The 12353-nt window shown below is 32.7% G+C and overlaps 1 pseudogene across 1 annotated transcript; it reads left to right on the forward strand.

Moving 5' to 3' along the window:
* Positions 1-1147: 1147 nt before the first annotated feature.
* On the forward strand, positions 1148-6644 carry LOC125216095 (ribonucleoside-diphosphate reductase large subunit-like; annotated as a pseudogene). The gene is made up of 17 exons (XR_016136699.1): positions 1148-1476; positions 2258-2319; positions 2396-2483; positions 2843-3106; positions 3253-3493; positions 3582-3658; positions 3798-3968; positions 4053-4145; positions 4236-4385; positions 4471-4557; positions 4658-4822; positions 4898-5017; positions 5210-5412; positions 5500-5649; positions 5733-5880; positions 5959-6042; positions 6113-6644. The product of XR_016136699.1 is annotated as a ribonucleoside-diphosphate reductase large subunit-like (transcript).
* The last annotated feature ends 5709 nt before the right edge of the window (positions 6645-12353 follow it).

Consider the following 12353-nt stretch of genomic DNA (forward strand, 5'->3'; position numbering starts at 1 on the left):
CATTTCATTCCATCGTACTAAGAAGGCGGACTAAGTGTTTAGAATGATCCTAATTATATTTTGGACTATAAATAGATGATATTCGGTAGCTATAAATTCACTCTGTATTATTTTCGATGGCTTGCTTCACTCAATTTCCAGTGAAACTTTGTCTACGGTTTTAGAATACATTAGTATGAGTTTGGAATCCACTGAGTTCAATAAGAATTAGTTTGGAATTCGATTAATTTTGAACGATTAGTTGATTTCATATAAATTGGTGTTTAGTGTGAATCAATTCTAATTTGAATTTTTCTTTCACACACTTTAGCATATTAGTCTATTTCTTGAGCATGATTTTTTTTTTGTCTAGAAGAGCAATAAATCTGGAAAATTGAAGGTTTAATTTTATACTAATATGTATTGAATGAGGCCCTGTTAGCTTAATTTATAATCATGTTTAATTTATTTAGTAGGCCCACGTAACCGAACTAATTTTAGGCACAAATTTTAATAATTTTGTATATTTTCAGTTCTTTAATTCAGTTTTAGTGTATTATTCTTTATTAGTACGTTTTAATTTAGTTGTAATCTAAGGATTTTAGTGATATTTTAAAAAAATAATGACCACAAATGATATTAGTACAATGTCAAAGGATTAATTCTCTATATACTCATATATCAGTAGTACTCCCTCCGTCCCAGATAATCCGTACCAATTTTTCATTTCGGTCTGTCCCACATAATTTGTCCCACTTCACTTTTATCATTTTTGGTAGTGGACCTCATATTCCACTAACTCATTCTTACTCACATTTTATTATAAAACTAATATATAAAGGTAGGACCCACATTCCACTAACTTTTTCAACCCACTTTTCATTACAATTCTTAAAACCCGTGCCCGGTCAAAGTGACCCGAATTATCCGGGACGGAGGGAGTATTAATTAATCAAATTATTCTACAATTTACTAAAAATTTGCACTACATTGAAATAAAATTATAAGCTTGCTATGAAAGCCAAAATACTACTTGTAGTATAAATATTGGATAGAGTTACAAGCTTGGTATGAAAGCCAACTAATCAGAAAATTTAAATTACATGCCGTTTTTGATGTAACGCTCCACATTCCCTGCTACCAATCCATCGTCAATTTGGCGGGAAAATCTCCAAATATCCCAATTTGACAGGGAAATTCCATATTCTCACACTAATAAAACCTCCCTTTTTTGTATCTACTCACCAATTGTTAGTGAAAAAGCGGATTTGCGAAACGATGTATATGGTGAAGAGGAACGGGAGGCAGGAGGCTGTGCGCTTCGACAAGATCACTACGAGCCTGAAGAAGCTTAGCTATGGCCTCAACTGTGATCCGGTTTTGGTGTCGCAGAAAGTGTGCGCGGGGGTGTACAAGGGCATCACCACTAGTCAGCTTGCCGAGTTAGCTGCGGAGACGGCTGCTGCTCTCACCACGAATCACCCTGATTATGCTTCTGTATGTTCTATTGCTAATTTGATCATAACGGTTTCCGTTCGTTGTGATCTGTTTTTTGAGTTCCGCTTCGCTGATCTTAAGTAACTGCTGTTTATATTGGATTGATGTTTCATTAGTCATTTCTGCTGATTGCTAATTCGATCGTAACGATTTCCGTTCGTTGTGATTTGTTTTTTGATTTCCGCCTCGCTGATCTCACTTAACTGCTGTTTATGTTGGATTGATGTTTCATTAGTCATTTCTGGAGCTGCTGATTGCTAATTTGATTGTAACGATTTCCGGTCGTTGTGATTTGCTTTTTTGATTTACGCTTTGCTGATCTTACTTAATTAATTGTTGTTTATGTTGGATTGATGTTTCATTAGTCATTTCTGGAGCTGCTGGTTGTTTCAATGCATACCTGATTAAGTAGTTCATGTTTAATTTACACATGCTGATATTTTATGGATGTTTTGTTTGATCTAGCACCTTCATTTGGAAAATATTGAATTGTTTATACCAATTTTTGTTTGTATATTCTGCACATTATTTTAATCTGAATTTACTTGCTCTGGTGTCTACAATTGTATCTTGTGTTTGCATGCTTGGATATGGAATTTTCATATTCTGAGAGATTGATTAACTAAATGAGTATTTGTGCATGCTTGGGTATGTGAATAATCATTTCGAAGACAAATACATTCATCTCTATGTACATTTGAAGGAATGTGATTTATATTGTACATCTGGTCAAGTACTTTTTTAATCTTGGAAATAATATGAATTGTTGTGCAATATGCAGTTGGCTGCAAGAGTTGCGGTTACAAATCTTCACAAGAACACTAATACGTCATTTTCTGAGACGTAGGTTAACTCTGCTGCTATAGTTGAATTATTAACAAATCTATTGGGTTGGTAACACTATGCATAACTGTTGCAGTGTTCAAGACATGTACAATCACGTCAATGAGAGGTCTGGGCTAGAGTCCCCTTTGATCGCTGATGATGTGTATGAGATTATAATGAAGGTATCTGTTCTTCCAGCATTTGCATTTTAAGTTATGTTATTTTTTTTTTGTATACATTATTGGTATGAACAGGATATAATTAAAAGATGCAGCAAAAAGTAACTTCCACTTAATTGATCAGTAGAAGACATTTTCCTTTGCAATTTTGCTAGTGTCTTTCTATTTTGTCATTACTTTCATTGTTTTTTCTGGGTTTGTTTGGAGTTTGTGCAAATGACATGGGTCATAAAGTTTGGAGGGTTAAATATATACTACTCCGTATAAGATTATTAAATAATACCTATGCTATTTCTCAATCTTGAAGTACTGACTTATTTTGCAATTTCTTTATTGTATTAACTATCATATTCCTTTTGCAGAACTCTGTTTGTCTTGACAGTGAGATCATATATGACAGAGACTTCGACTATGATTACTTTGGTTTTAAGACGCTTGAAAGGTCTTATCTGTTAAAGAACGAAGGCAAGGTTGTCGAAAGGCCACAGCACATGTTAATGAGGGTTGCTGTTGGCATCCATAAGGATGATATAGATTCTGTTATAAAAACATATCATCTTCTGTCCCAGCGATGGTTCACTCATGCCACTCCCACACTTTTTAATGCTGGAACACCAAGACCACAAGTACGATAGCTGAGATAACTGCCCAGTGATTTATCATTTTATATTACTATGAACGCTAACACTTTTCATGAAAGGAGTTTAGCTGTTACTTGGAAATTTCTTTATGTTTTCTCTACTAAATGTTCAATTTTATGTATTGCTTACAGTTAAGCAGCTGTTTCTTGATATGCATGAAAGATGACAGTATCGAGGGTATATATGATACCCTCAAGGAATGTGCTGTCATTAGCAAATCAGCTGGAGGAATTGGTGTGTCTGTCCATATTATCCGTGCTACCGGAAGTTATATACGTGGAACAAATGGAACATCCAATGGCATTGTCCCAATGCTTCGAGTTTTCAATGACACTGCCAGATGTGTGGATCAGGGTGGTGGCAGGAGGAAAGGTATACACATTTCTTCTTATGTTGTAATTGTGTAGTTTGCATTTTTATTGCATTTTGATGTTCGTCTTTCTGTGAATGATGTGGATAGGTTCTTTTGCTGTATATTTGGAGCCATGACACTCTGACATCTTTGAGTTTCTTGATTTGAGGAAAAACCATGGGAAGGTACTAGTTTGGTGCTGTTATGAAATTACATTTTATTTTTCTTTATTATTTATATGGCTGAAGTTAAGATTTGTAGATATTTTAGTTCTCTAGTTACTGCCCTATATTATATCAACTCTTCTTTATTTATTTTTTTCAGGAGGAGCATCGGGCAAGAGATTTGTTCTATGGTCTTTGGGTACCTGATCTCTTTATGCAAAGAGTTGAATCTGAAGGCCAGTGGTCATTGTTTTGTCCGAATGAGTCTCCTGGATTAGCTGATTGCTGGGGTGAAGAATTTGAAGCTTTGTACACTAAATATGAGAGAGAGGTAAACAAGACTTATATGAGATTAACATTTTTTTTGGCTTTGAATGAATGATTATTTCCGAAGTATTGTTTGTTTTGGACTCAGGGAAAGGCCAAGAAAGTTGTCCAGGCACGGAGTTTATGGTTTGAAATCTTGAAATCTCAGATTGAAACTGGAACTCCTTTTATGCTTTATAAAGTAGTGAATTGACAAGTCTCATTATTCAGATTTTACTTATGTGCTTTACTTGAACATCAATTCATCTGAATCTTCACCTTTTATTTGCAGGACACTTGTAATAGAAAGAGCAACCAGCAGAATCTGGGTACCATAAAATCATCTAACTTGTGTACTGAGATTATCGAGTATACGAGTCCCACTGAAACTGCTGTATGCAATCTTGCATCAATTGCTCTACCACGATATGTTAGAGAGAAGGTTTCTTTGGTTTAATATGAATTTATGTTTCACATGTAGTATGCCTACTTGGATATTTCTTAATTAGTTTCTCTATTTTCTTAAGGGTGTGCCTTTGGAGTCCCAACCAACAAAGCTTGTTGGCAGCATAGGATCTAAAAACCGATATTTTGACTTCGACAAACTGGCTGAGGTGTGTTAATTTTAGTTGCTGGTTAATCAGTTCAGCTTTGCTGATGTTCACGTAACTGTGGTGTTCTTTTAAATCTTTACCTGCTGCTTTATTTCTGCAGATTACTGAGCTTGTTACGACAAACCTTAACAAGATAATTGATGTGAATTATTATCCAGTTGAAACTGCTAAAAGGTCCAACATGCGTCACAGGCCAATAGGAATTGGTGTACAAGGTCTTGCTGATGCCTTCATCTTGCTTGGCATGGCATTTGAATCTCCAGAGGTATAAAGCTGATATTCTCTTTGACATGCTTTGCTGGAACTTCGCTAAGTTAGTCACTTCGATTACTGAGTGCAGGCTCAGCAGTTGAACAAGGATATATTTGAAACCATATACTATCATGCATTAAAGGCATCTTGTGAACTCGCTCAGAGAGAAGGCCCATACGAAACATATAGTGGCAGTCCTGTTAGCAAGGTATATTAGTAGTATTATTTTTGTGGCATGCTGATGCAGCCATGTATATGAACTTTTTATGAAGTCTCAATTACTGGTATCTCATGGTGCTCTGGAACAACTGATGACATCTTGCGCATATTTTGGGCATCCTTGTTCCTTGTTGCTGGTCATATGTGGGCGTCATTGTTTAGACCTGGCTGTATCTTTCAGGGAATCATCCAGCCAGATATGTGGGGAGTGAAGCCGTCTGATAGATGGGATTGGGGTGCTCTTCGGGCTAAGATTGCAGAACATGGGATTCGGAACTCACTTCTCGTAGCACCCATGCCAACTGCTTCAACAAGCCAGATTCTTGGGAACAATGAGTGCTTTGAACCATACACATCTAACATTTACAGCCGTAGAGTTCTAAGGTTTGGCTCATCAACACATTTTATTCAGCTTCCCTCATCTGCATTTTGTTCCATGATACTGATATTACCTCTCGACGGTTTTTTCAGTGGCGAGTTTGTTGTTGTGAATAAGCATCTTCTCCATGATTTGACTGAGATGGGGCTTTGGTCTCCTAATGTCAAGAACAGGATTATTCACGAGGACGGCTCTGTTCAAAACATCCCCGAGGTTCCTGAAGATCTTAAACGGATTTACAAGTATGCATTACACACAATTCAGAGATAGAAACCATTCCTTTGTTTTTATTTGTCACACTCTAATTTGTTTTGCATCTTCTCAGAACAGTATGGGAGATCAAACAACGGATATTGGTTGATATGGCTGTCGACCGTGGATGCTTCATAGACCAGAGTCAGAGCCTAAACATCCATATGGACCAACTTAGTTTCGAAAAGCTTACTTCTCTCCACTTCCATACCTGGACTAGGGTAAGCTAAATGGAAATAATACTACCCTGTCTAGCATATGTTTATTGTTGTGACTTTATTTTATCCTTTTTCGTGAAGGGTTTGAAGACGGGCTTGTACTATCTAAGAACGCATGCAGCAGCCGATGCCATCAAATTCACCGTTGACACTACCATGATAAAGGTAGGTGCTCTCCTCTCTACACAAGGAATGATTCCATCAAACCCCATTTCACTTCCCAATCGTTGCGCAGGATGATAAGGCTAAGGCAGCAGCAGCTGATGACGACAATTCTAAGATGGCGCAGATTGTATGCTCTTTAGCCAACCGCGATGAATGCCTGGCTTGTGGAAGTTGATAGCTTACATAACATAAGTGGGATTGTATTCCGTAGTTTCTTGTGATGCTTTGAACGGTTTGTGTTGTGTTCTCCATATTGCTGGGGATACCGATATCATGTATGTTCAAGGTTCCAGATTTCACTGAAAGGTTACATTCTCATCATATTTCTTGTAGTTCTAGTCACTTCCTAACTATTAATAGGCGCAGCGGCGGATCCAGGTGGGGTCGAGCGGGGTCAGCCGACCCCACCGCCGGCCAACTAAGACAGGGGGAGCTCCATGAGTTCCGGTCTTTGAAGTTGCCGCTGACCCCACGGTGTGCCGGAGCGGGAATGAGAGCAGTCACGAATCTTTGTGTCATGTGTGTGTTAGACAAAAAATTTATAGACAGAGAGGAGTAATTTGAATATTTGAGAAGAGGAATTGAAAAAATTGAGTTGCAGAGATTGAGAAGGGGGAAGAAGACGATGAAAAGTACAATACTCATCGTGGGACCCAGCTTTTTGTTTGTTACGAATATAGGACTTTTATCTCTTCTGTTAAATGCATATTATAATATTCAAAATTACCAAAATAGTTTTACTAATATTTATAATTCACTCAAATTAACTTTTTTATATGTAACGAATTAACTGAGATGGCCTCTAGAATCAAATTAATACCTAGAAATTTAATTACTACTATTTTTTCATATAATGGATTGATAATTATTTATACGTATCTATCTTATTTATTAAAATGAATAAAAACACATGATTTCATAATATTAAAAGGTCGTGTTTGATAATTCTATAAAATTTTAATTAGTTATAAAAGACAACATATTATTTTTGTCTAATTTAAACAAATCTCAAATATCAATTTTAAATGTCGATAGATTTGTCCGTCTTACTACTCTTTATTCAGAAGATTTCTTATCGAGTTTATAATTTTGTATTAACAATGAAGTAGAAAAAGGATGCAATGTTATTTAAGGCGAGTTGCTATTTCTAATCCATGTATCAAGACAAAGTATTAGGCATGAAAGAAAAGTTTAGACACTGATAATATTTGCGGATCTGATTAATTTAGTAAGATTTATGAAGACGACAACAAAGGAGAAAGCAACGAAAAAGGATGTCATCAGAGTTGAGAAATATTAAAAATATTTTTTACTACATCCGACCCCACGAATTTCATTTTCTGGATCCGCCATTGAATCCACCAAATTATCATCTGCTTTTGTAGAGTGCTACTACAAACTAATTTCACTCTTGCATGTCCGAATCATGTTTTTACCAATTTAAAACATAAAATCTAGTAGGAATAAAATATGAATTTCATTTTTATAAAATAGGGCAGCACTATTCATCAATCTCTTCGTTTGTGGATGTTGATTTTGCTACCGGTTCATTTAAAATGATTCCTATTTTCAGTTTTAAAATAACTATGATGAGTAATTGGACTCCTAGCTTTTTTTTGAATTTTTGACATAAATAAAATGCAGATTTTAGCAAAGTGGACTATATTAATCCATCAGCCAAGCAGTTTCTTAACGTTAAAGGGTTTTTGAAATAAAAAATAAGTCTGAATATATTTTATTAAAAACGTTGAAATTGAAGGCAAAAAATTTAATTAAATCCATTAATTCTCGAGAGCTGTGTTCTTGTAATTAGCGTGGTCTTGAGCGCACCCAATCCCGACTCCCTATAACATTGGCGTGGAGCGCATTGACCAAGGTTGTTTCATGTTAATCATTATAATTAAAATTGAAAAAATTGTCAATTTTTGTTTAGTCTAGTAGTAGTACAAGTAGTATATTAAATCAGTATAAAAGTAATGGATTTTGAATTTATTTACGTAGAATATTTTTTAGAAAAATCATACTCCACCTACATGAAAATCCTAATTATACTACTCTAATTCGAATTAAATACGATTTGAAATACTATGATATTGGATAAATTCAAATGTTTAAATGATAATTTCTCTCGAATTTCTACGCAACAGACATTTTAATGATCTACTAATAAACAACGTAGAAAAGGTACTTAGATTATCTTCGATGATATACTAAAACTTACAATTTTAGATGTAATTAGTTTCAATAGTACTTAAAAATCAATTTTATTTTTGATTTTTAAGAAAAAAATCTATTTTTAAGTTTACATTAAAATCATATTTGACGTGATATTTACACTGGAGGCTCAGATTGATTTTTGACATAAAAAACGGCGAAGCGCACCTGATCTGTGGCGGACTGAGCAGGAGAGAGGCCGGGGAGACTGGGGCCCGGAGCTCCGGTCGGCGGCGACGGAGGGCTCGACAGCAGCAGCGATGGAGCCAGAGATGTCGGCTTCGACGAGCCGCAACTGGTACCGAAGCCGGCGGGGAAGCAAGCGGAGCCGGCGGCGGCGGTGATGAGATTGACAATAGAATTGATTCTTCTCTTAATGTTGTATACAAAGAAGTCTTTCAAAATGTATGAATTACTTATGTTTAGAGAGATGTTTTTAACGTTTTTGTTAAGATGATGTTTGAATTCTCTGTGTTGTTCGAATTTATAAGTACTCCCTTCGTCCCGCTTTAGGAGTCCCGGTTGAGATAAATTAATAAAAAATACCTACAAAGTGTTAAAAGTGGATCCCAACATCCACTACAACTAATAAAAAAGTGTTAAAAATGGGTCCCAACATCCACTATAACATTTATTTATTGGACGCTCAACTAAAAGTGGGTCTCAACATCCACTACAATATTTATTTATTACACACTCAAAACACTTTTTTCTTAAAACATGTGCCCGACTCAACCGGGACTCCTAAAGCGGGATGGAGGGAGTATTTAATTTACTTTAGTGTTTAGTAATTATCAGTCTTTTGTTTGTATATCTTATTCTATTTCTATTTCTTTCCATTATATCTTTTCATTATAGGAGATCGATAGATTAATAGATGTAGTAGCAAAAGTATGATTTCGAAATGTTAATAATCATATTTATACAATATTTCAATAGTTTTTATTAATGAATATCAAAAAATTCAACAATATTTTATTTTTAGAAAAACATACTATATTTTATTTTTTTCTGAAAATAATTTGGCACGTGCATAGCACGGGTGGTAAAACTAGTTTTTAAAAAAAGGGTTACTCACTAAATTTTTCACAGATTTCGTAATTTAATGGTGTGACTCCATTTTATAAAGAGAATAAAATAGTTTTATTTTTATTTCAATATTAAAAAAAAGTTACTTACATAAGTTTTTGCCAATAATCCCATAAAATCCGTCGGGATATATCGATGGACTATTGAGTGATAAAGTTACCATGTGACATCGTTTTTTATTTTTATAATAATTATGTGTTTTTTTTTTGGATTTTAATTATGTGTTTTTTTTATTTTTTTAGAATTTTAATTATGTATATTTTTTTATTTTTTTTAGGATTTTAAATTGTAATTCTTTTTAGTGCGTTTTGATTAATTGAATTTGTTGGAAAAAATAAAAAATGAAATTGAATGAATAGTTAAAGGATGAGATGGTTAAGATGGAGGGATGCTAGTGTTGTCTCTTGGTTATGAAATAAGTGAAAAGTACAATGAAGTTCATGAATAGTGAAGGTATGAGACGGTTAAGAGGCGGATAAGAGATAGAGATAGAGATAGAGATGGCCTAATGACACTTTTATATGAAATTTTAATCCAACTAATATGATAACGATGATATCATAGTCACTAAATTTTATTATTGTTGCTGGGACTATAAGTTTAGTAAATGTAGGATCATCAATCGATACATTATTCGTTTGCAAATTCAAATAATGTTCTTCCTAATAAGTAAACTTAATAATGTAATTAATGAATTTTTTTTAATGTTTTTCTGATGTCATCCTGATTCGTTTTATAAAATTATGCATATCAAATTTTCAATTACATGCCAATAAATAGATAAAAGTACAATAATATATGAACATGGGCTACAATTTTTGCACACGACAGAAGGCCCAATATAAGTACAGCCCAAAATGTGCTGCCACACAATCTCCGCCTACAACAATGAAAGTGAATTTCTGAGAACTAATGTTATCACCCGTGCTATGTACGGGACAAAAAATTTTCAATTAACAAAAATATATTTACAGCTACATAGATTAAAATAATAAAAATAGAGGTAATAATATAAATATATATTCATGTATTAATTAAAAATAGTATTGATAAGATTATAAACAATTAAAGTAATTCTCTCGACTCATTGTAATGAAACATTTCATATTCAACTTACTATTTATTTTTTATGTTTAATTTTTGACCATAGCATAACTTGATATGCAAGGTCAAAGACTAAATACATTTTTAGTATAGAAAAAAGATAAATTTCATATTTCCCGCCATATACATGTATAAAAAGTAAATTATCACTTAAAATAAGTGATAACATTTTACCACTTAAAAATTTATAAGAAATTTAAGGATTCTTCTTCCTCTTCTAAACCTAGGTTTACTTTTTCCCGTAATTTGAAAATGCAGTTTCTTCCACTACTTATCAAATACGCCTCATTTCTCTCGCAAATAACTAATTTATTTCCGCTAAATTTAATTAATTTTGATAATCACAGTGCATATTTGATTATGTAGAAATGAATATTTTATATATATATAAAAAAAATCAATCATGCCTCCGTCAAATATTTGAAGATTCTTTTGATTAAGCTTGTTAGTATTTTAGTTTGTCGTAACCGATTATATAGATTATTTATTTTTATTTTGTATAATTTCTATTTTAAATTTAATGTAAAATAATAATTCAGTTAATGAGAGTATTTTATTATATGTTTTACATTTTTTTTATTCATCAAATTATTTTAATAGCTGAAATTATAATTTCAAAATCATGACATGTTTTCAAACACAGTAATCATATTTTTCATCAATCATATTCCATATAATCATTTCTATGCGGAATTACAAAACACAGAAATCATAATCCTAGAAATCACAATTCTAGAACTCAAAATTCTAGTAATCATTTTCCTTTAAAACTTTACTTTCCTTGCAAACAAACATACCCTTTTTAGGATGCATAGTCAAATGCCAAATGCTTATTATTAGGGAGTGCAAAATAATTATTTTACCAATTTACATCTTCGACACAAATTATCTACATTTATAAACTAACAATACGCCGTATCTAAATTGAGCATGCTTTGTTTCATTTATAATTTATGAGAACTGAATACTCGGAGATATACATTTTCAAACTATAGAAATTTAAATACATCTCATTTTTCCAGAAAGTAAATAGTAAGTATAATCCAATTTTACATGACCCATGATGTATATTAAAATCTTATATCACTATAATAGATAAAATATAGTATAATCCATTTAAGGTATACTTAGTAAATATTTTTATAGTATTTAAACTAATCAAACATAATTCATGTATTTAGCAATCTTTCATCTTTAAGAAAAATGACACATAAAATTCCATCTCCAAAAACATACCTATTATAAATTACGTTATTAAATACTTAAGTATAATTAAATTTGTAAATTGCACTGATAGAATATTAAAACATTACAAAAATATATCTATTCTTTTTATTAATAATTTGAAAAAATAAATTTAGTTGATTTCAGTTCATTCCAAATTTCCAATGTCTTTATTCCAAGTATTTTATGTTTATATTTAGTTATGGGTCTCACTCAACAAAATTCTTGAAATCAAAAGAATCAATTTATGAATTATGATTCTTAATTTTATTACGTCAATACAACAAATATAAAATGAAGTTTGTATTTAACTACATGTATAAAATTACGTATGTATTTGACGACATATCTAGAATAATAGTACTATATGAATTGTTTGATAAATCCCCATAGTAGCTAACACCATATAGTGCATACAATTACACATACACGTTTATAAAAAAAAATATTGGTTCACATAGATAGTAGTACAAACGTAACATAACAAATTAATATTAAAAAAAACTACTAATATAAAGAATATTGATTAGGATGTTAACCCACCAGCTAACTAATAGCCTTATTTGAATTTTGGCCCATCAACTATAAATTAAATTAAGCCCAAGTCCACTCAATATGAATAGAAAACCCCTCGATCGTCTTCTTCCTCTTGAATTAGCCTTACCCTATATTCCAAGATC

Source organism: Salvia hispanica, chromosome 3, assembly GCF_029641045.1.
Source record: "Salvia hispanica isolate PSC_SH4W2 chromosome 3, Shi_PSC_v1, whole genome shotgun sequence".
Lineage (NCBI taxonomy): Eukaryota > Viridiplantae > Streptophyta > Magnoliopsida > Lamiales > Lamiaceae > Salvia > Salvia hispanica.